Raw genomic sequence first — 21,725 nt, forward strand, 5'->3', positions numbered from 1 at the left:
TGTATCCAGTAGCTAAATGTTGATGTATATCTGGTTCGATCAATTATTGGATTCCTACGAGCGCCAACGGTTGCAGAATGAAAAGCTTTCTGCTCGCTCTTGCCTTTCACGCCAAGTTTCTCCCGATGCGTCGTTTCTAAGCTTCAACGTAAAGCGCATTTCCGGCGATTACAGGTTTCTTGTGTGATAATAAAAAGCTCGAAATTTCATCTGCAATCTCCGATTTTATTTCACGCGATATCCGGTTATGCAGCAAGCGTAATCGACTTGGACATTCTAACCGGACACCAGCATTGGTAATACAGTAGGTAGTGGAAGTGAAAAGACAGATGATGAATCGAATTTTACATCGCGGACTCATTTTCTCGCATTTCAATTCATATTAATTTATTCGAAGTGCAGCTGACATTTACTTTCAGTTACCATATTTTCTCTGACACATACATATCTTTCATCTCAATCTAACTTACTCTTTAAATCTGTCCACCTGTTGGTACAGCGTCTTCATTAATGGATATAACAGGAATGCGCTGATATTATCTTTAGTGAAAAAGTAATATAAATTGTTAATGGAAATTTTTCATTAAACGCTTCTCGTTGCACACAATGGAATCTTTTCTGTATTGCGATGCTCTCTTTTGCAATATCGCGAAATTAGTACTCTTTGGTAAATCAGCCCTCGAGGCACAATTTGAGAGCACAAAGTACTAGGGGAGCTTTATTTTATCGACAACTTTCGCGATAGTAATAACGACGATATAAAAATATTGCAAAAGCCGCCCCGCGCTAAATTCGATTTAATACTTTTTACAATCCGATTTTTATGCCGCCGCTGTTCTTTCTCCCGATTGAATTAGGAAGGGAACAATCGTCGCGTACGAATCATTCCTCTGCGTGCGTTGTACTTAATTCAATTGCCGATATACACCAATATGCACCGCAAGCATACGAGCACGCATGTTTGTTCCCACTGGAGGTTTTCCATGCGTGTATGCATGAACGTACCGTGTTATGCGTAAGTACAAGAGAATATAGTCGGGCGGACATGCCTACACGCACGTTCATCATTATGGCTGTAAAATGCAGCCGTTGGGGAAATGTAAATTGAAAATTGAATATTATCCATCTCCGCTGGTCTCGATGCCGCATCGTTGCTACGTCGCTGAAAATATTAATTTTCCGTGTGCAAGTCTGAAAGAGTATTTCGCCGATTCGTTATTAAAAAAAAAACAAAAACCGACGGTACTCAAGAAAATTTGCAGAGTCAGTTCCACGCAGCTTTTCCACCGCTTATCTTAATTTTACGTAAACGCATTTTATGGTAATCTCGTTGTATCAAAACGTAGGTATACATCAAGCGTACATTAGCTACATGAATGAAAAATGCTAATTTGTAAGTAAAATTAATGATAAACTGCGAAAACTGCTTAGACCCAATGAAATTACTTTAGGTGGTAATAGGATTAAAAATTACTTGAACCGTTAAATTAATCGTCTAATTGCTATCGATCGCGAATCGTCAATATTAACTAGATTTGTGTTCGGAATCTTGTATTCGTAGCTCGGCGGTGTTTCATCGCAAATTCCCTCATTCGTAGCGTCGTAGCGAATAGACAGACGAAATGATTTTCCTCGGAAAAATACGACCCCCTTTGTCCCATCAGCTTCTTGAAAAGAATCCTCCAGTCCGCCGAGACTCTTTTCGGCCGATGCAAAAAGGAAACTCGGCGAGTTGTGATTTATCGCAACAGCGAGGCGAGAAGAGAGAAAGACAGAGGGAGGGAGCGCGAGGATGCATGTACGTACGCATGCACAGGTACACCTACATTGTGCTGCAGCAGGTCACACATAGTTGGTGCAGGGAATGCACCAGGTGAGCCATGGTTCACATGGGAAATGAATGTTCTGTCGCGGATGGGACATGGTGTGAACATACGCGAAGCCGCTTCATCGACCGGAAGCTGCGCGCGACTGCGGAATAGTTAATAGGATTATGCTAGAATTTTATTGGTAATTTCTTAAACCTGAAACTTTTTCTTTCGACTCGACTTATTCTCGCGCGCAACAATCGTTTATTACGGTAGCATTATTTACAGATTTTGTGTTTCACAAAGTAAAACCGCCATTAAATTTAACTTTAAACTCGAAGCTAGATTAAAGTTGGAAATTATTACAGACGCGGAATAAGGAGGAAACAGAATTAAATGGAAACATGATACAATATCAGGCTCTGTAGTTTTGTGAAATGCATACAGAAGATACATAAGAAACATTTACGTAAAGAATTACTGTGTTAGAACAAGCGAATTCCTCTGAAAAAGAATGCGCTTGTACAATACGCTAGATAGGTAAAAACAACGTTAGCTTTTGTGCATTATTTACAATAAATGGAAAAGTTTACTGTAGATGACGCTTTACGAGTGAGGGAAAGAGCGGTGAAATTAAAAAGTGAATACTTGATAAAATATCGGAGGTCCGATTGAACCTTGCCGTGATGGTTAAGGGTTAATCACTGCACCGCAATGGTTCTTTCGAGCGTTCGCAGGCTGCTTACGACCCAAGCTATAAGAGGAATTCACCTCGCTTTACTCCTGTGTGCACGGTTCGCGGGTGCACTAGATAGCGCTGTAAAAAATACACCCTCTAGATACTCGTAGAAAAGCCGGTGTTCCCAGCCGACTTCCACAGACAGCTTTTTATTCTTCCTTCGCTATCAGGGGTGCGCTAACGATTGCGGGTTACGCTGGAGCCGGAAGGGAGCTGAGGGGGAGCTTTGGTAGCAAGGTGAGAGAATGAGGATGAAGGGAGGTTGTATCCGAGTCTCGATCCTCTCCCGCTAACTTTGTACTCTTTACCTTCCGAGGGTCTCCCTCATCCTCATCCTCTTACTTGGCTTCGCGTTCTTCCTCTCTCTTCGACGCTATCGCGTCATCCTGCTTGCTCCAGTTGTTATCTATTCAGGAGATTATAGTTCGATCGAGTCTGCGAGTAACCGATCCAGCATTTCGTTCAGTGCTTTTTGCGGCTGTGCTTTCTTTCGATCACACGTATCACAGCAAGCGGACTCGTTCTTTATTTAACAACAAAATATCATCTCGAGAATTATAAGAAGAGAGACTTGAGTAATGAAGTATATAAAAGGAATCGTGATAGAATCAACACTGATTTGACATTTCCTTTCGACAAATTATTGGAACTACATTTCGAAATAATTCTTTAGCAATTTTCACAATATTGCGCAAAACAATTGAATTTTATCTATGATAATGTCTAAACTTTTATTTTGTTGACATCCCAAGAAGATAACTTAATGTAGACGGTTTTAAATTTTGATGGGATTAATATAGCAAAAACTTATTGCAAATAAATATAAAATATATGTAGCTGTGTGAGATCAACTCACGTAACACGTCGTGTATGATTCGCCTTCACGATCTATCACGAAAGAACGTGATTCGGTAGGACGGGCAGTTTCTTCATCGAAAGACGAAATATAGCCACATAAATCGTTCTCCGACGTTGCTCGGACAATAAGAAATTCTGCTCCGCGCGCTAAACGTCGTCGCCCGACGACGATCGCACCCCTTCGGATTACTGTATATTCGTGGCGACGTGGTAGACATTCAACGAGGGCGAATGCGTCTACGTGTGTGGAAATATAATGGCAGACCGTGTGTATAATAGTTATTTATGTGTCGCGGAATACGCTCACGGTACGAGCTATCGGACGTCGATCCTGCGCACCGAGAGTGGATGACCCGATATATCGATTCAGCCTCTCTTTTTCTCTCTCTCTCTCTCTCTCTCTCTCGGCCAGCAAATGGCGAGATTTATCATTGACATATTTATAATACTGCTCGCACTTTGCTAGCTGTTAGTATCGTTGCTGCGAGATATCGATACTTATATATTTTACATTATTGCCTTGGTAAGACAGCAAACAAATTGATGCAGATGTCTTAGCAGCTTACTCGTTAGTTGTTTTCCATATAGAAACGTCGACAATATTGTGTTTATAAAACACGCCAGGATACTTAATAATTATATTACATAGCGTGGCCAAGTGATTTAAATTTTGATTAAAGCTGATCTTCATTTTATTATCACGTCGCGAAGTATCAATAATCTTGAATTTTATATTCGTCGTCGTAAAGAATAATCTCATTACTTGCAGAATTTATTAAAAGCGGTGAGTGTCGCGCCTGCCTCTTGTCAATACATCTCGACGAAAGTGGATCGCACCGCATCGTTAAAAAATTCATTAAAGATCGAATTGCGAGTGGAGAAGTCTGCAAATTTAATGGCCGTACGTTTTATAATGCTCGTTCAAAAGAACCCTTTTGTTCTATGGCAAATGGCGTGTAGGAAATCACATGGAATGTTGGTGAGGGCTACAAGGGGCTATGATTACAAGGGTATCTATAATACTCGATATGCCACGGAATTTTTGCTTTCGCCGCGATCGATATCGGAAATGTATCGGTACATGGACGATTCAATCATGCGAGCGTGAATACGCTTCCTCTTCGGGCGGCTTTTGTGCCAATTCTTTTTTGCGGCTAGTTCAAAAAGAGTATCGAACCTGCATCAGCGCACAGGCAACTGTAACAACTGTTGAACAGTTGTTGCCGCTGAACCTGGCACTATGAGAAAGAATACCGGAAAATTGCGAGAGCAAATTTCAGCAACAATGGACAGAAAAATCGTCGTATATGTAGTAGTTGTTTGTGTTCTTTCGCGATATGATATTAAATTGCGAGATGATATCTTAACGAAATATTCAAGGTAATAAATTCAAGAGAAAATAAATTATATTCTTTATTTCTCTGAAATTTTCTTACAGTAGTTCTAACTATAATTATTTTACTTTATTATAATTTAACATTTTTACAAAATATGTGTAGTACATATAACACGTTGGGATTAGAGAAAAGTAGTAGAGGAGAGTCTCCTACTATAAGATAAACTTCTAATATGAGATAGCGTGACTTCTGCTAAATTAATAAGCATCATTTTCGACCATAAATTTATTTGCCTTCAAATCTGTTTAGTGGAGAATACATTGTTAGATGTAATTGTTACGAAAAAGATTTGTGAAATTGGGTGTTGAAAGTTCGCTGTCTTATATTAGAAGCCTATCTATAATAAGGGATTTTCCTCTATCTCTTATTTCAATACAGAATGCTATAGAAATAATATAAATGAGGAAAAATACTTAAAAAATTTATTTTTATAATTACTTTTCTAATCGTGCTCAGCTGTGTTCTGTCGTTTATATCAGCAATATTTAGATATGCATGTACTGGGCATGTGATAGACTAAACTTTGAATAAGCGAGAGGACAGTTATTAATTATTAATTGAGAATGCTTATCTCGTTATTGACATGAGAGTGAGATATCAGAATGTCACGGAAAACGGGGCGTTAAGCGCGCGAAGTAATAAAAGAGAAGAAAGATCAATAACGAACGGTTACTTGCTTCCACGTTGGCGTCGTATGTCTACACTCTGCAGGATGAACTTTTCTATTCCCTTTTCGGACCCTCGCGTGGCCGTCTCAAAGTACACCCGTCGACCCCTTGATTGCGGACATCTGAGTTTAAATTGATCCCAATGTTTACAGTCGCTGCAAACATACCGGTCCATGGATCCTCTCCACGCGCTCTAGTCTCGTCTCATCGATCTCTTTTTTCGTAAAGTGCCTGCGATCTTTTTCTCCGTTTGGCTTTTCTTTAAAAACTTAAATGTATCTTTCTCAGATGGTATACGTAAGGGGCGAGAAACTATAAAAATATTGGGACTATTTTTACTCAAATTATTATTTCTAGCAATTAACTTGATAGTTTTCCCATTTTGTTTCATTTAATATTAATTCTCTGACATCTCTCTAATTTTTTTGTCTGATTAAAAAATTTATAATTAGCACTTGACTATTACTAGACTAATAATACATTTCTTAGTTACTATCATTATCACGTATAGCGTATTATAATATTTCAATCGTCGTCAAGGATAGAACATAAAATGAATAGAAGCTAGCAAAGTAGATAGACAGGTATGTAGAATATGCTGCAAATGTGCCACGGCAATTGGCCTCTCTATGCATAGCATTTTAAAGCACGTCCTTAATGCCATAAGCAGCGGCACGTAGCTAACAGGTGTTGCGTTTTCTTTTGCGCACAAGCAAACTTTGATACTTACCGTGGAAATTTATCGAGTACCCCGTCGACATAATTTACACCTGCTCGTTTACGTTTCGAGAGTTACCGTGACGTAATCGTGTGCCTTCGAGTGCGGGAAGTGATTAATTACAGAAATATTTGCGTTTACCCGAATCCTAATTTATATTGCCCGTTTGGGATTAACATGTTAACTCCGAATAAAAAATTAGTAAAATATTTTACATCGTAGAGAGAAAAAGAGAGGGGTAAGAGCGAGAGGGAGGGAGGGATCATCCTCATCGGATCATTCTTTATTAAACGCTCTAGGACACGTTTCCTAAAGCGTTAAGCAAAGTTACATCGAGGGAGGGAGGGGGGGAGAGACAGAGAGATAAATGAGATTTCGAGGCATAACGGATTTGTAACATGTGAATAAAAGTACTTTAATCCGAGTTTCACAATATGGTTTACACCGTTTCCAGCCCAAACGAGAGATACATGCAGGTTTGATTGAGAGAAAGAGGGCGGAAAGGTTCGCATAGCCACATTTATTGTTAACAGGTTGCGAAGGGAGGAGGAAGGGTGGTAACCGAACTGTCGCGGTCTGTATAGACGCCTAAATTTGCGTGAAATTGTGCACTCGGACGCGATCACAGAGGGAGAGCAGAACGACATTTATTTCTGTCGCACAATTCCGGGGCTGTACCTGTTGTCGCGTTCTTCGGTCCGTCTGCAGCGACGGCGAAAGTGTCTCGTCGTGTCTGCTTAGAGCCATGACGATCCCGTGCCGTTGCAGCACCCAATGAATCGTGCAATTAATCTTCGATTCAAAGCCCCCCCCCCTCCCCCCTTCCAGGCACGGCCACTTCGGCAATTCAGGCTTCTATTCGGGGATTCGGTCCTGTAAAACGATGACAGTTGCAAAACCTTCGATCACGCAACGTTCGGAGGAGTTCACAGAACGTTTTGTCCTGCGCTTCGTTTCTTTGTTGTCTGTTTTGGTCCCTCGTCTTTTCTCTTGTTTAATTAAAAATTTTTTCAAATTTAAATGTGATTCCTTTGTCAATTTGAAGATAGAATTAGAAGAATGTAATAAATTACATAGCGGTTAGTGGTCATTATACAAATGATCTGTATAATGAAGAAACTTCAATTATAACCGTACAGTTTATTGATTTACTTTAGTTTACTCTTAAAAAATTTGGTGAAAGATACATTTTTATCAATTCTTGGTGATATTTTCTATTGCATAACAAGTGCAAATAAATTACAATATTACGAACAGGCTGTAATGAGGAACGGGGGTAGAGGTTTAAATCTTTTCTCAGAAAGGGAAGGAATACATTGAAGCCAATGTCCGATGCATGTTGCCGATCAATACTTTTCAATCAACGTGAGTATCGTGATGACTTTCGCTTAATTTCGCTTTTACGAGTGCAACATGTCTATGAAGTTAACATCCCACTTTGTAAAATATAATTGATAGAACTCTTTCACAAAGAGAACTCTGCAGTTTTTGATTTCAAAAAGAAGTCTGGCGATTCTTTTAGGTCAGGTGGAAATTTTTCAAGATTCCGCGAGTTAAATTATTTTCCGGATATCGGACATTTTGTCAATCTCTCGAGAGTTCTATTGAAAAATATATATATAATTCTTAATTGATTCTTAATGAAATGGAACGAAGTTATTAGTTAATTTTCGTATAACGAAAGTTGACACATTTTCTGTGAACTATTAATTTTATACAAATACGACGGTCTGCTTATGTACAATTCCTTATACCATACGTGGTGTTCTCTTCAATCTGTGTATGTGTGTGGAACGATATTCTTTCAAAAGCACGTCGTTGCAACGATTGCTGATCTTCGAATACGATGTAACTGCGAAACGCGAATGAGATCTTATCGTTTCTTGTTGACAATTTGTTTTCCTTTTACTATTATTTTTTTATTGTTTTTCTTTCGTTACTATTTTTTCAGGGCACGTATTATGCAACTTGCGCACAGGTGCCCATGTATTCAAATATCTTTTGCTTAAAATATTATTTTATAAAGTAAAAAACTTCCTAAAATCTGGACGTGAACTTGAAGCGCAGTTTTATATATCTGGTATTGTGTTGTATAGGCATCGTTTATCGTTGCACGTGTTACACGCGCGTACGCGATATCTTCGCAATTTTGACGAATACCTTTCGAATTTACGTGTTACTATTACCACGTGGATTTTTTATTTTTTTTGGGACCATTTACGTGGTGGTACGAAGGGAAAGGTACAAAGGGAAGAAACGATGCGGGTTCGGAGGACGAGGCAGTTGAAGTGAGACGAGGTACAGGACACTGTATGCCCGTCACGTCGAAATTTCGCCCACGTACCACTTTCCCGAAGTCTGCAACCGGGAAAAGGGAGAATGGCAGGGAAGAGCTGAACTGTCGAAGTTCGGTTTTATAAGGAGAGTCGCGTCTTAGGTTGCGACGGGATAAGGGGAGGAGGGGGAGCAGATGCCTCTTGAATATCTGTATTTCACGATGCAGATGGAAAAATATTCACAGGTACATCTAGGGTGGCACGGAGGAGAGATGGTTTCATTTACATTATGCACTCTCTCCTTTTTGTTACCTGTGTTTGTGCTTCAACGACTGCTCTCCCTTTTTATTCCTCTTTCTTTCGCTCTTTATTTCCCCCTTTTTTTCATCTTGTTCCTTCTTTCGTCTGGCCTCCTGTGCTCGAAGTGCGTGTAACAGTTTCCTTTTGCCATAATAATTGGATGAAATAGCACGAGCGTGAATAGAACGAGCACGATGTTGCTGTTCTCCAAAATATTTAATGCAAAGGGAAGGGAAAACTCGGGATCGTGTAAATGGATTGACGGCGCGAAGTAATCCGAAATAAAAAGAATGAAAACTAGGCACTCAGTCTTTCATCATAAACAACGTTAAGTGCTCGGTAATGGACCAGTTAAATATTAAATAGGCCGATAATCAAAAAATGACGAAATATACGACTCTGCTCTTTTGGTATCGGAATGTTATTGGCATAATTACCGCATGAGCGGCAAGCGATTTTATGATAAATTTAGTGGAATCGTATAATGATCGGATTATAATTAGCAGTTTCGATGAAAACGGCTTTTCAGCGGATTGAGCAGCCTGCGGGCATCGTGCAGCTAATAAAAATCAATAATCCAGTAAACTCCAGGGATACAATAATCAGTAGGGCACGGCTTTCGTTGCATCGCATATAAATATAAACTTTTGTTGCATATTGTCATTTTGTTACCTCCATTTTCACCAATTTTATACCTTAGTTTAAAATATTAACTCAGCGAGTATCCCCAGCTTTTCATTGTTTGCATTATTTTGCACAATTTATGACTGTTATATATTTTGAATTGAACTTTAAGCCTATTAACTTAAGCCTATCTATCTTTCTGCATAAGAGACTCGGAAAGAATTATTCTGGACGAGTTGCAAAATTTAATACGTTGACTCTTTGTTTTGTGTTACTTTTTAATATCACGCTTATGCACCGAAATTCTGCATTACACCGATTTAGAAACTCTGCAGTAATTTATGCAGACATTCCCATTAAACAGGTTCCCGGCGACGTGATTATTTGTCGAATACGCGACGAATGCAAATATGCTGCATTTATGTGCCGAGTTTTACTGCATTGTCATATACAATTAGAACGTCGTTAACATACATTCACTCATGTGACGCCGGTCGCGTCGTATCGCATTCGAACATATCGTCTGAAATTGCTATTAGAGACTATTTTTTTTCCCAAACAATTCGTATCGTTAGATTTCGTACTCGATAATATTGGTACGTAAAAATCTGTCGCATAAAACAATCGACTAAATGCCATCTCGTAAATATTAACGAGTCATTCAGCGACGTATTTATTTTACGTAACATTATATTTTAAGCGCAACTGGTGCGCCGACGTAATTGCAATGCCGAGTAGAGCCGGGGTCTATGCGAATAACTTCAGTCTCGATAACCCCGTTACCTAACCGATTCCATTATGCCGGGAATTACTATTATTCGCACCGTTGTTGCCACAGTGACCGGATAGCCGACAGTTTCGCGAGGGAGCGAAACGACACGCCTCGTTTGTCTCGAAAATACACGTCGTTTGGTCACGTAATTCGTCCTTTTGACGTAGCCTGTCACGCGATCCGACCGCACGAGCGTGCGTTTCGCACCGAAATCCAGGCGAAATATTATTCACCGCCATAATAATTCCACTTTGCAATGATATTACACACGACGGGCGACAATAGCATGGTGGTCGTCGCTTCGTGACAATGACAGGCCGTTCTCGAATATCGCGCTGGCTGCGAAAAAGTTGAAAACTTGCTGAACTTGCTACCTTAATTGAATCTAGTTTTCTGACATCGCCGCGATTGGGAAAAAAAAGGAGGAGAGACAGAGAAAGCGAGAAGAAAAATTGTATATAAATCAGGAAAACGCGAGCAACGATATTAATCTATTTCTTCGAGACATTTTTACTCACAATTATATTATCAAAATTTGACAACATCGTTGTTTTAATTGTTAAAGAGAAGCCTCACAGTCATTTAATGTTATTATTCATTAACACAATGGCAAGTCTTGTATTGACAAGAATTAATTATTCGCAGCATGTGTACGGTGAAGATGGCACTTGTCGTGTATTGCTCTTGGCGTAGATAATTGCGAATCGCAATTAACGCTGTAGCCAAACTTGTTTAGAATGGATTATGATTAACGGGCCGCGTCAGCATTCGCAAATCGGTCGATGTCTTTCGCGAAACTCGCACGAAAGTTCTCTGCTAGCTTAAACACTGGCAAGTTGAGCAGAAGAGAAGGGACATTACTCTCCGGCTGCGATGTTATATGTCTCTGGACGACTGTCAAATGCATAATGCGCTTACAAGTGCACACCCGGTGCGGCTGTTAATGCATTGCATTTTGGAATGAAGCACAGTTCTTGTCTAATTCAATACAAATGTCACATTCCTTGTCTACTTTAATACGATAATTGATATCTGTTGTGCCTTTGTTTCAAGTAAACTTGAGATATTGTCATACGTACGGAGAGTATAAATTGTAATATCACAGTTTTTGAGTGTAGTTTTTGATCGTTATTTTGTACAAATTTTTTTTATCTAATTTGAATCACTTGAAAGCGTATATTACGCAATATTCGAAGAGAAACTATCTGCAAAAATTCGGTGAGAAAGAATTAGTTGGTTATTACGACATTTTGTTGAAAACTGAACGTACGCCGATACCCGCGTGCTCAGTTAAATATGAAGAAAATAAGTATGACGGAAAGAGGAATTGTCAGTGGGAGAAATGCAGTATCGCAAAATACACCAATATGGTTGACAACGTAACCCTCTGTGAGATATCGTAGAGACAATTCAGATAGACAGATACTCTTGATCATGGTTTCTTTTGATCGTAGTTGATGTTTACTCCATTTATTGGACGGACGAGATCGTAAAGCCGAGTCGAGTGGAAGCTCTGAAACGGTTGGTAGTCAAAAATCGTTCGATATTTGTCGTCGATAAACCGATTCTCGTTTGGGTCGCTGAAGAATGCGAAAGTCAAATGTTGATTTACGTGAAACAGATTCTTCGGATTTTTGTTAAGTGTCGCGTGACACTGACATTCCACAATTTGTTATTTGGCATAGCGTCATTATGTGCATAATTTTTCGGCACTGTGTCCTTATGCGTGTAATATTATATCCCTCGTAGTGCATACGGTTTTCGGTGTCAGTGAATTATATGTATGTCAAAGGAAGTATACTCATAAAATAATTCCTTTGGAGATTACTGTCTAGCCATGCAATTATATCCATTTATCGGATGCAGACAGCAGTTTTAGCTGCTGTCCATTTAACTTATTGCCATTGCCAATTTTAATTTCTTTCCAATGTATTTTAGTCTTTATCGAACTGTCATCGTCTAGAACGGAAACGCTTAAAAGGAGTCCATCCTTTATTAATTAATTGTACTAAATATGCTATTTAGAAAAGACATGATTTTATTTATATAGACACGGTATTAAAATATCAACGATTTAGTATAAAGTTAATTTCATTGGAATTTATGTAATTATTTTCCTTTTTAGTGACATCTTTATTTTTCTTAGATAACTCCAATTTCTTTTTGGGATGAAATATGATAGAATTAAAGCCGTTCAAACTTTTTTTATTACAATTGGCAAATTAATTAGAGAGCCGTGAAAATTCATTTCGACGAAAGACTTCGCGCGTGTTCGCGGCAAGTGCAAATGGACTTCACACAATCGATCTGGAGAGTATCACCTTCCAATTCAGATTTATCGCGTGTACATTTATATATTCAAATTGGATATTGATCTGAGTCTTAATCAACGCGACCTATAGATACCGAGCGCAATTATCGATGCCGAGTCTTCGAATTCTTACCGAATCGTCGAGCTAGTTGCAGAAAAAAGTTTACACGAATGTCGGATTTTCTAACACTTTCTAATATTTGGACATACGTTTATTTTAAATATACGTAAATACTATTCAACTTTGCCTTGGCGTACAATTATGGTGAAAGGTAACGTTTCTCAAACAAGGCAGGTTTAATACATTAAGTTCGAAGCGCAGCGAGTTTTGGACAAACCAGGCGTTTGCAATAACGGTCGTGTTTCTGTCGTTTACTTATCGCGAAGATGATATATCACTACAGTGATTTAATTGATGAATCAGTTATACCGAAGGCTGTCTCGTTTAGATCGGACACGTGAAATTAATTGCTGATTCGTAAACGCTCGTCAGCGATGTTGATTACCATTAATACACGGAGTACGCTTGATTTCTAAAATGACAGATAACATAACAAGATATCGCTCTTACTCATGTTCTTCGTTTAAAAAATAAATTCCGATTTAATTTTGAGATATTAATACATTTGGAATTTCTGAGAAGTGTAATCAATTTTAAATAAAAGGATTTGAAAAGATATTTATAGGCTTCGCGCGTAGAGAGAGACGCAATATAAATTATTTATTTTAAATCTTCTTTTATTTCTCAAGTATGCGACACTTGAGTTAAACATTTAATGTAAAAATTAAGAAGTTAACCAAGACAGCAGGCACGTTATCAGAGAGTTTTGTTAAGAAATTAGCGATGTTAAATTTTCCAAAAAAATCTGTGGACATAAAAAAAAAGTTATGTTAGAAAATTACTGAAGTTTTCTATGCAATCGTTCCTTCGGGACCGGCCAGAAAATAAGGACTAGAAAATATCTCCAGGTGTTCGGAATTACATTTCCCCCGTAACGACTTATCCCTCCCTTATAATGCCAAAGGGAATAGAATTTTCTCTGTAATATATTACGAATATCGCCGCCGATATAAGAAACCATATCGTCATACTGTCTTCATCGCATCGTAGCAATATAGTATGTAACATCCATAAGGGTTGAATTCAATTTTTTCATATTTCCATTGTTGATCAAACGAAATCAGTAATGCACGATACCTAATTTTATCAGATAATTGTATTAACGCGCAATTATATAAATTTTACTTTATCCCATAGATACATTATATTTATTCGTTGTGCATTGAACGAAGTTTATAGACATTTTAACAGCGTGTATATCGAATATATTTGCTAGTACTTCCCTTACTTGTAGCGATCGAGAGAGACGATCGAGCGTGATCCAACCTGAGCACCGTGAATTGCATTGACATTGTTACGTGCAAAAGTTGGAGCTGCTTATTTATTGCTGGCTCATAACGCATATATCCCCGATACAATCTCAGGTCGAGAACGGGGAGGGGAAAAAGCTGCATGTGCCCGATACAGTTACGTAGAAGAAGGCTTTACGTGCTTACGGCGCGTTAAACTTTCAATGGTTCGACTACTTTTACCATTGAGAGAGGTGCATCGAGCTCCCGCAGCGAAAGACGAGGTAGAATTTGCTGGCTTTACGCGCCTCACTGGTCACTTAAGCGGAAGATATCTACCGCGGAATTTTCGTTTTGAATACATAGCGACTCCTCCAACTTTCGACTCTAACCGGCTTCTACATAGGCAATAAGATCGCGAAGCGAAACCGAGGTTGTTTTACGACACTTTTCGAGTGAAGTCGAGAAAAGTGGTACGCGGTGATTTCGTGCGTTGTCCATTAAAAATTCTCGGTCGATTGTAAAATTTATGAACACCCGCGGCCGGGGAAAGACAAATAGATACGTCGAAACTATTTCAAGTGAACAAAGCCTATTTGACGTAGACATTTAGTATTAAAGCGCCGGATATATCGATATATTAATTATGACATTTAAATATTTGCGCTGTTAACAAACCAAGTCGCGTTCGTGCCGTTCACAGTTTGCTTGGGTATAATCGTCACATCACGTATTTCGGGCGAGCTAATCGCGGATTTTTTAATAAGCTCTCGGCAAATACGCGCGGCGCGGAATGATTGGTTCTTGAAATGTAATCCACTTCAGAGGCAGACGTCACGATTCATTTGAAATATCAACCGCGAGTTTCCATTATGAAATCGTTTGCTCTTGCATAGGAGTTGGTTAACGATACAAACAGCCGGGTAGATATTCCTGGGCGAATCAAATGTAAACCGTTCTTATGCATATATTCGTCTTCGTTCGCTTCATAATCCATCAGATTTAATTTACTATCACCAGCTCGAACGGAGCGGTGGGTTAGGTACACGATACACCCACGTTACTCGTACGTCTCAAAAATATCGCGCGTTAAAAATAAACAGCATAACTGCGGATTACAATAATAATAATTCGTAATCACACGTGCAAGAATATATTTCAAATAATATAGAATTTGTAATTAAATTGTCACCAGCGGAACTTAGGGCGTGTAAGTTACTCAAGTGTTTCCAAGATCCTGGTGTGGCCTTGAAGACGACGCTATCGATCGAACAGCATAGATAGGGGAGTTGTTACGAACATTCACATATGGTAGGGCTTAGATTCTAATAAGGCGAGATATGAGTGGGATCCTATACGACGTAACACTCGAGGATTTCGTGATATGAGCTTGATCCTTTTCCGAATACACAAACATCCCTGAACGCCTCACCTTCTTCCTCTTCTTTTCGTCCGACGGCTCCTGTCTGCTTTAGGGGGCGCGGAATATAGGGTCTTTGAAAACGGGGTCGAAGATAAAGTTCCGCCGGTGCTCCTGAAATATTTTCACCGTCGATTACATTCGAAAAGACCGATGGATGTTTATGGACGTGACGTTTCGCAAAGCGGTGTGCGTGTGTAGCGATTTCTCATATTTCAGTTTCTCGCGCGATAACGTTTGCTTTCGCATAATCATACACGTGTTGAAAGACGATGTATGCGATATGACAGCCCGGAAAATATTCACTTTACTATTTTCATAAGAAACGATTACGTCGTTTGACACCGGATTGCCGGTGAGTACATTTAATAGCGCGATTCTCGTACATTTTCATAAATTTAATAACAATAATAATTTAATTTATTCACACATAATACGCACGATATATCGAGATTATGGCTATTATAGCTAATATCTAATAATTTTATTCATGAAACTGTATTTTGAAAGATGAACTATTCGATTACGATTTTCCAATAATCTGAAACGTATGAATTACCAAATTGATCGGAAAATTGCATAATTTTGGTAGCTCCTGATTGTACGTATGAGATTTTCGTGATAATATTGCGTGCTATTATATATCAATACAACAGAGTGAGTAATCGCAGGCGCGACACATGGAACATATCGAAAATCCGCTTAAAATGTACATGTCATTGAATCAGTTCGGAATGAATATGGCAGAAATTATGGTTGCTTTTTCGATTAGTTTAATAAACCGACTTGAACCGCTTTTTTTCGAAACCTTTCCAAAACTAGTTGGCATTTTAAATATTTATTAACAGAGCATTAGCCTCTCGGCAGGGTAAAAACATAGTTTTCCTAAGCGCAGGAACTTTGAAGTTTAGAAAGGTGTCGGTTGAAAGATTATCGTCTGCTATAAAATTTCTCTACGGGGGAAAAGTTAAGGGGATACTGGGCATACGAAAGGCATCTAAACTCTTTTGAAGCAGCTCAGTCTTATTTCAGTTTCTTTCATGGCTGAAAGATGAAAGCAGAGGCCAAACAGAGAGTCGATTAACATTTCGAATTCTTACGCAAGTTAGATATTTAAAAAGTTAAAACAGCCTCTCTTTTCGTGCTATCTTTCTCCCTTGATTCTAAATACGAATCGCGTTTTACGCCGCGTCTCTGGTTAAACAAAAAATAGGTCAGATTTGAAATCAAGAATATCCATCAAGAATATAACAAACTATTTCGCTACCCTTCTCGAGTGACACTGATGGTAGCGAGTCACGATAATAGAGCAAGTTTTAAAACTCGCGGTGGAAACATTTTCTCCGTTTCGACGGATAAGAAAAGGCAAACGGCGAGGGCAAGGGGGTGAATTCGTAGGGGTAAAATGAACGGCCACTAAACGCGAATTTGCAGTGAACGACAGATTTCTGGTGTGACTTGGTAGCTCGAAGACGACAGCATTATCTCGAATCAATTTACGAGCTGTCGCCGTTACCTCTCGGCCCAGCTAAGACCGTCGGGGTGTGCGCTGGGAGTGTATACTAATAATACATCCGTCGGTGTCATTAGTCCCCGGTAACCGTGGTAATTATGGGCAAGTCTCCTGTTTCCGGGAAGTGTCGGAGTGTAACGTCCACAGAGATGTGATAACGCGAACGACCTATATCTCAGCGTTATTGATTATTGACGCGACATACACATATATATCGTCTTAATGTTATCGCAGGTATTAAAATGTAAAAAGAAAAAATTCTTTTACGCGCTGCATACCAAGTAAGACATTTTTCTTTTCTATGCAAAGGTAAACGCATTGATAAGATAAACAGATAGCTGTTTTAAAAGAGTTTCCTGTTAAGCAATACATAACTTATTGAAGTTATTGTTTTGCTACGTTAGGTAAATTTCTACGTTTCACTTATCGCACTGTATAACGTAATAATTATATTAGTTTTACGTCACTTGTATAAGAAGTATGATATAAATGCGGATAATTTATTTTTTTATAATTTTTTTTTAAACGAAGTTAATAACGCAACGTCAGTTATTATCGCTTCGGCGGTTTCTGTAAGCTTATCATATTAAATTAATCTCAAATGCATATTCATACCATACGGTAAACTCGCTACTCGGGTCAAAATGAGAGTTTTTATGTATTGATCGATGTACATACAATAATATACGTGCATATCGATTAAATACATGCATTTAAATTAAGATGCTGCTGCATATCTCTCGAGGCTAAATGCGATAGAGTGCGCGATATTTCTGCCATTTTTTTTCTTTCTAACTAACGATGAGATGACTTTTGCGAATCGACACGTACGATTTTCGCGAAGAAATCCAAGACAGCGGGAATAATGCAGCGTTTACTCGCAAGAGCATCGCTAAGAGTCGAAAAGCTCCGCCGAGGAAAAACAAAATGATGTTTGGCGACATTTAATCTGCGCCATGGTCTCGCGCTCGCGCCCGATGGCGAATCACAGTAATTACTTTCTTCCGCGCAGGAGAGTTACGGTATTTACATAGTAATTGCTGCCGCGAAAATCACGCGAGAATGCGGCAGCTGACGCGCCGCGAACTCGCACTCGCGACGCGCCGCCGCTGGTGGTGGATCGTGACGGGATCATCGGCCCGGCTATTTTGCAACGGCCGTGACGCGAAAGCCGCGGTCGCCGTGTAAACAAACGAAACTGCCGGCCCGAATTAATTGAAACTCCGTCGAGATGTGTGCGCGCACGTACGAGTATTCGTTCGGCCACTCTGGGATTTTCACGCGTCGGCACCGCTCGTCTGGAAACACTCCACCCCGGCGAGTCTTGTCATAATTCCATCGTTATTAATAACTTTTTCTCCTCCTCTCTTTGCGTAATTTTTTTTAAATCGAGTCAAAGGCTCGTCGGAATGCTAGGAAGTCAAAGACGATGGGATAAAATATTTGAAAAGTAATTGCATAATTGTTAAACGCGCTCGTAATTCCTTATCGTCGAATAAGAGAAGAGGCTAATTACAACGGTATGAATCGCGCGTCATCTGTTCCAAATCGAAGAGAGTGTACTGCCCTCGCATTGCATGCAGTTGAGGTATTCAGTCTCACTTCGAGAATGGTTGTAAATTTAACGAAATATCGGCGACAGCAAACTCGCCGATGTGACGAGACCATCGGCTGCGACCATCTCGCAGCGGCGACACGAATGCCGCAGTCACCGTGTAAATAGACGAAATTGTGCGCCAGAATTAATTGAAACTCCGAGTGAAATGTGTACGCGCGTGTACGAATTGGTCGACTCATGGTGCGTGAGTAGATTTAATTTTTTCGCCTGTTGTTTCTTACACTTGAAATAAGCGCACGTGAAGCGAGGAGGACGTGAAAGGAAGAGCATAACATGCAATCAAATAGAGATCTCTATTAAAAGATAAAAGACTTCTGTGCTCCGTTACGTAAAATTTTTATTTTTTTTAACCTTGAACAGATTTGGTTTTCGCATTTGTACAATGTGGTTTACCAAAATATTGCAAATCACATATAAAAAATTGTAATTCGACAGTTTAAGGACTTTATTCGTAAATGTGCGAAAGATAGGTATAAGATGTTCCGCGCAGTATTTCACTTTAGTCTTCTTGATTTCTCTTTCTTGGACTATTACTAGTGAATAACTTTATAAATTAAATGACAGCAAGTTTATTTATTAATATATTTTTAGCTATTTATATCTCGAAGATCCTCTATTCTTCTCTCTGTTGAAAAAACCTTCCTACGACCATGAATATTGTTTCTTCGGCGATACGTTAAGACTACGAGCTACTGGGAAAATTTCTACCGTCGATTGTACCGTGATCGCACGTGATAGCGATCGACGGTAAGATTATCCTTAACGAGCTGTCTGTGAATGTTGGGGTCGTACACTCTTATTTTTGGCGCGAATGTTCTCGGTGATACTACGACCCCCTTGTTTGTACAGCTTTTGTCAGACAAAGGGCTGTTCCAAGGAAGAAACGCGAAATCCCCTTCAATTAGTAGTATCTTCTCACGATGGTCTGAAAATTGTGCGATTCTTGGCTTTAAAGAGAAATTCTTTGCCAAATATTGGATAAAATCTATTAGAAAAAAATATCCTCTTAAAAGCTTTTATCGCAAACTTTTGTTGTTTATACTATCTTGATATTATTTCACTCTGGTAATGTCCGTTGGTAATTCAATTTGGGATTAGAAGCCTCGCGTTATGTTTCTTGGCATTTAAATCTCGAACTAAAACTTTGGAGTTATTAGAGATTATTATTACGTTGTTGGTTGGAGATTCAGTTACCCTCGCGGTCGTTTTATTATATTAGTAGCTTCACGATGTAATACAGTTATGCACATCTAAATTTTAAGGATCACTGAGCGTGCCTCATATTCTGCAATTAATATGCCGCAATGAACAAATTCCGTCTAAATTTTCCACAAAATTAATTAAGCCGCTTGCCAAGTTTAACAAATTTCATCGTACAAAATGTCAAGATTGGCGAAAATGCCTGGAACGTTGCAAGTCGTGAAATATATATGAGATCAGATTATCGCTGTCTATTCTAAACTCCTCGCGAACTCCACTCCGCGAACGGTAATCTTGATCCGCCTTAAGTATTTAAACTTTTCGCAAAACTCTTCGCGAGTGAAGTCCGCTTTCGTAGATTTTTAGAGTGTTCGAACATTCCCCAAATTTTTACGAACCCGAACAATGGGATTCTTCTGTTGGACTTTCCTGAATATTCAAATATCAAGTAGAACCATAGCGTCGCGATGGAGGTACACGGTCTGCAGCAATTTTTTGCGACTGTCGGAGTATCCGTATCCACCCAATCCCATCCGGCGTCCTTTCAATCCTTTCGTCCTCTCTATCTGCGGTAATTCCAATTCAACGTCGTCGAATCGAGAGACTCGATCGAAGTGACTTCGAAATGTGTCGTGCATGCTCTTCTCTCCCCCCCCCCCTCTCTCTATATATATGTATACATATAGCTAGAGCCGTATGAGAGCAAGCACACTGTGCACGGTCGAATCTGGTCCTACGAAAATGGGCGCCATTCCTAAACGAGAACCGCTGTCAGTATCGCAACCAGTCAAGGAAACAGTCGTCTTTCTTCGTCTCTCGCCATTGCGAAGTTGAATGATTAATGTTTCCGACGAGCCCCTACGCGAAATTATGTAGCTTGCTTGCAAAATAGTTTTGTACTTTCTGTGCGAGTACCGCAAAGGAAAATTTTAACGGGTTGACGGGTCTTTATGTGAAAATATCTTTGCAAGTTTATCTTTACTCGAAGTGCGAAGCATATTCCCAACAATTAAATAGATAATTTCGCCGATTAAAAAAAAGACATTGAGAAACGAGGATGTACCGCGCTTACTAAAGCTGCTTATTGTGTATCGCGCGTATCGGATTCTTTCCTCTTCAGCTGAAAGTTAAATTCGATCCGTCCGTATTAAACTAAGGTGAAATGCACTTCCGTCATCCCTTTACATCCATCCATCTGTGCGCTGCAGGAAAAGAATGCGTAAGATACGAGGTTCTGTCCATTAGTGCGCTACCTTGTACGGCGGACGTGCGGTAAAATTGACTGTTGATTCGAGCGGAAAAGCATCTATCACATTCAAACGGATTTCCTCTACCCGGCCCGTTTCGTCTCTCAATTTTATCGAAATCTGGCCGGAGGTGACGTTGTGAAAGGTCGAATTTTATGGTACACTTCGAATAATATTTCCGTAAATCGGAAATGTGCGACCTTTGCCATTCGTCCAATCAAGTTTTGCCGAAATGAACATCGGATGGACGTCGTTTATTTTCACCGTCCATTAAATACATGGCTTATAAAAATATTATTTGCGTCTACACAAAAAAATGAATATTTGCAGTTATTTTCCTCTCATTGATGATGCTATCTGGTAACTATTTTTTTTCTCAGCGATTTATTTGAAACTATGTTCAAGCATTTTTGGTATACTTTTTAACGTTTTTATTTGGTTCTGTGATCCTTTTACTTCACAAAATAATTAAAAATTGTTACGTGTGTCGATTGTTTTATTTGAATTACGATATTAAGTAGTAATAACATTTGTTTTTTGTAATCTTAAAATATGAACGTGTAATTGTTATTAAATATATCGATGAAATAAAAATAAAGAGAGCAATTTAATGACAGATAGTTTTGTTAAATATTTTATTTTAATTTAAACACGAAGTGCTCTCTCTCTCTCTCTCTCTTTTTCTCTCTCTGCATTCAATGTGTTTTCAAAAGTTCTACCAAAGATATGTGTAATCTAAAAATACTTTAATAAATATACATATAGTTGACAGGGTTTATATACTAGTAGCGTTGAATATTATTTATCTTTTCGTGACTTAAATATTGTCGTTTAAAAATATTTGTGTCTGTCCATATGACTGAATTTATCTTAAACATCCCCTGGCTTAATGCTAATTTTAGCCAG

The 21,725-nt window shown here is 39.0% G+C and overlaps 1 protein-coding gene across 7 annotated transcripts in view; it reads left to right on the forward strand.

Annotated features, from left to right (window-relative positions):
* The window catches only part of LOC105568356 (lachesin-like), a 286,391-nt gene that overhangs the window by 102,409 nt on the left and 162,257 nt on the right, over nucleotides 1-21,725 (forward strand). The gene's annotated exons all lie outside the window — the stretch shown is intronic.

This window comes from Vollenhovia emeryi, unplaced genomic scaffold (genome assembly GCF_000949405.1).
Source record: "Vollenhovia emeryi isolate VEMERY1.0 unplaced genomic scaffold, V.emery_V1.0 DF939130.1, whole genome shotgun sequence".
Taxonomy (NCBI): domain Eukaryota; kingdom Metazoa; phylum Arthropoda; class Insecta; order Hymenoptera; family Formicidae; genus Vollenhovia; species Vollenhovia emeryi.